Raw genomic sequence first — 4254 nt, forward strand, 5'->3', positions numbered from 1 at the left:
CTATGAATATGAGTGATAAATAAACTATTAATAAAAAAAAAAAAAAAAAAAGAAATATAAAGAATTTCTTTGGGCTGATTTATATAGACATTTGTCACTGACCTGCGTTCCTGAGCTATGAATATGAGTGATAAATAAACTATTAATAAATTAAAAAAAGTTTCACTTCTATGTACAGAAAAGCCAGCAATTCCATAGAGCAGCAGGGATATCTCCTGAAAGAACTGCTCTGTCCTCCTGTTTCTTTTTGTTACTTTTATATTCTCACAGTAAAAGTGTAGGAAAGGAATTCTAACCCTGACAGAACTGCACCCATTTAAAAAAAAATCAGGTTCTGTCTAGATTCTTGGAGTGCCTCAAGGCCAGATTTGCTGGAAACACCTTACCCATATCCTAACCCTAAAGATACACCCATAATCCTGCCTCCACTCAATTAGAGAAGAGTTCCAGGCAACATTCTGGGCTCACTTCCCTATTTCAACTATGCTGATAAAGCTAATAAAAGGGAGCTGAGCTGAAACCTGGTCAGTCTCCATTCTCTTTCCCCTCCTCTAATAAAGTCTTTCCTTGTCCCTGGACTGGCCTCCTCTCCTTTCTTACAGTCCCTCACTCTGTTTTGTTTTTATTTATTTATTTTTTGAGACAGTCTCACTTTGTCATCCCTTGTAGAGTGCTATGACATCACAGCTCACAGCAACCTCAAACTCTTGGGCTTAAGCAATTCTCTTGTCTCAGCCTCCCAAGTAGCTGGGACCACAGGCGCCCACCACAACACTCAGCTATATTGTTGTTGTTGCAGTTGTTATTGTTTAGCTGGCCTGGGCCAGGTTTGAAACCATCAACCTGGGTGTATGTGGCCAGTGTCCTACCCACTGAGCTACAGGCACTGCCCCCTCACTCTGGTTCTATGCCAGAACCTATCAAAAAAGCAAGCATGAGTAATGTTATTAATCATCATAGTAGTGTATACATTAAACAGATTCCTCCTCATAGGTTACTAGGTTACACAATATCTTCCTATCTTAAAGTGGTTATATCTTCAAGCATTTGTACTCTAGACTAAATTTATAGTTAGTCAATACTTCCCTGGGTGCACAGAGTGCCCTTGGTCCTTGATAGGTACCATGGAGTCCAGTCTCCCAATTTATCTATGACAGCAGGCCTTGGAAGTGAATGAACAATCTCCAGATGCCAGCACATAGGCTTTTTTGAACTCTTATTTAGGGTAACAGTGGCTGTCATTATATTCACAATGTGGTATGATCCACAAGGTATGTGGGAGCAGTTTACTAACCAGATTATATCTCATCCTCTCAAAAGGCCTCACTCTTTTACTGTATTTCCTCTTCTCCTTCCTCTTTCTTTTCCATCCTCCTATTAATTAGAAACAATGACATGAGACAAGAGAACTGCTTGAGCCCAAGAGTTTGAAGTTGCTGTGAGCTGTAATGCCATGGTACTCTACTGAAGGCGACAAAGTGGGACTCTCAAAAAACTTAACAACAACCCCTCTCCCCACCCTTGACAACACAATAATAACAAAACCTCCATACGCAACCTCCTTAGTCATTCTAGTTGAAGTCTCTAGGAATCAAACTAGCCTTCCTTGTTGGCTGCCATTTACTGTGCAACTAAATGCTTTATAAAAAGCCATCATTCATACATTCCTGTCAGCAGCTGCTGAGAGCAGCATGGGCATTTTTTTTTTTAATTTTTGTTTGAATACCCAGTGCCTGTAGTCCCAGCTACTCAGGAGGCTGAGGTAAGAGAATCACTTTAGCCCAGGATTTTGAGATTGCTGTGAGTTATGACGTGACAGCATTCTACCAAGGGTGACAAAGTGAGACTCTATCTCAAAAACAATTTTTTTGTCTCATGTTTCATTTTGTTTAATTACTTCAGAGCAACTTGCATTCAGATCAGAAAACTTTCACTTAGTTCCAGCTGAACTGTTTGCAAATGCATCTTTTTCTTTTTATTCTTTTTTTGGAGGCAGAGTCTTACTGTCACCCTTGATAGAGTGCTGTGGCGTTACAGCTCACAGCAACCTCCAACTCTTGGGCTTAAGTGATTCTCTTGTCTCAGCCTCCTAAGTAGCTGGGACTACAGGTGCCCATCACAATACCCGGCTATTTTTGCTGCAGTTGCCACTGCTGTTTTAGCTAGCTAGGGCTGGGTTTGAACCCACCACCTTCTGTATATGGGGCCAGTGCCCTACCCACTGAGCCACAGGTGCCACCCAGCAAATGCATCTTTCTCAGAGCCACTGCTCAACGAACCAGTCTGTTATTCCTAGGTTGTCTCCTGGGGCTGATTAACACATGATGGTCAACCCCATGATGCCTGTATAGCTTGCCATAACTGCACAGAAAGAGTATGAATTTCTTTCTATGTCTTGAAGAATGAGGTATGAAATTTTCTTTTTAAATCTCAAGCCAAGGAGATGGGTTTTATCTCTTTGTGAAACACTGGGTAATTATTGGCCTCTAAATTATAAGAGAATAATTTACTTGTTGAGGCTCAGAATAAGAAGGAATGAATTATATCAAAGTCTTAAGTGTACTCCAGGGTGCCTGGGCCCCTAGAATGTAAGCTCCCTGAGTGGCTTTTGTCTGTTCTATTCACTGCAATATCACTAGTACCTATCATAATATCTGAAGCAGAGTAGGTACTTGATAAATACTTCTTGCACAACAAACTGAATAATTGAGTGAATGGAGCAAAGTTTAGGGATGGCTGAGATTTTAGGGGCACCAAAAAGCTTCTAATGCTCAAATAATCCTTTCCCACTGACAGACTACAGCCTATAATTCTAAGGTCAGAACTTGCCTTAAGATTCTTATTTCACCGAAAATTAAAATGGTATGTACACTGGTAAGAGAATAAATTGCTGCAACTTAATTGAAAGTCAATTTGGCAGTTTATGAAAATATTCATACCCTTTCACTCAGGCCTGACTGTAGGCTTAGACCTACAAAGGCTTAGATCTCATAGAAAAAACTCATTCTGCTCCAGATTTGGTGCACAGCCAGTATGTTGTGGCTTCTAAAGGGAGTTGCAGTCATTTGATGTCCTATGGTCAGGTTCTCTATCTCCACCAGGGCTCTGTAGTGAGCCAGGATATTTTCTGAATGACGGCAAATGACATAGCCTTGCTCCAGAGCTGAAGGGACCTATGTTCTGATTCTCCTATGGGGGTCTCCACATGGCAGTGTTTCCCACCACCATAAGGTCTGTCAGCCTGGAGCTGCTTAAAAACCTTCTCCTGTTCTAGGCGTCACTCAAACTTGACAGCACTCCATGTAGATGGGTCAGAGTATTCTTCAAAGGTTCTGTTCAGTAGTTACTAGTTCCTTGTATTCTGGACTTGGATGGTGAAAGGAAACTAGGAAGTTACTATTGTGACACTTTTTGAATATTTTACAAATATGGCACATATTGGTGCCCATAGCACAGTGTTACAGCACCAGCCACATGCACTGAGGCTGTTGGGTTTGAGCACAGGCCCAGACCAGCTAAACAACGACAAATGCAACAAGAAAACAGCTGGGCATTGTGGCAGGTGCCTGTACCCTGTCTCAAAAAAAAAAAAAGTGTATAAAAATGTTATTTATTGAAGAAATCTCTTTTTAATCCACAGATATCAAACCAGCACAGTGCATTCTGCCGATATTGCTGTAGAAACAGAAATTGAAAGGCAAAGACTAGGAATTCCAGTGAACAGATCTTCCTTTAGGATGTCCTTTGATAACAGATTTTAGAAACATTCAAGAAATGTTTTACTTTCCTATCACCTTAAAAATACAAAGACTCCCCCCTCCTAAGCTTCAGCATTTAAAATGATAAAGCCACATAGGCATTTTAAAGATTTTTTTTATACATATCTTTAGCCCCACACTATAATGTTGCCTTGTTAAATATTTTGGTGACAGTTTTAAAATTAAAATCAGCATTTTAAAGCTTTTCTCACAACTGGAAAATTTAATTGAGTATGACTCTGAAGGAAGTTGGATATTTTGAGGCTATGGCCAATAACCAGTCAGCAGGACTAAAGCTGAGTGAGGATGTCAATGGTTTTCCTGTAAACTGGAAATGTTAGCTATCCATAGTTGGATCCAGTGACAGTCCAGATGCAGGAGTCTGTTAGGACATAAAGTAGATTTTGAGTTACTCTATTTAAAAAAGAATGTAACAGCTAATTTTATTCAACTCTAGAAACTTGTCTCCAATCAACAATTTCTTTTTTTTTTTTTT

Source organism: Otolemur garnettii, unplaced genomic scaffold, assembly GCF_000181295.1.
Source record: "Otolemur garnettii isolate 467f Iridium unplaced genomic scaffold, OtoGar3 scaffold00080, whole genome shotgun sequence".
Lineage (NCBI taxonomy): Eukaryota > Metazoa > Chordata > Mammalia > Primates > Galagidae > Otolemur > Otolemur garnettii.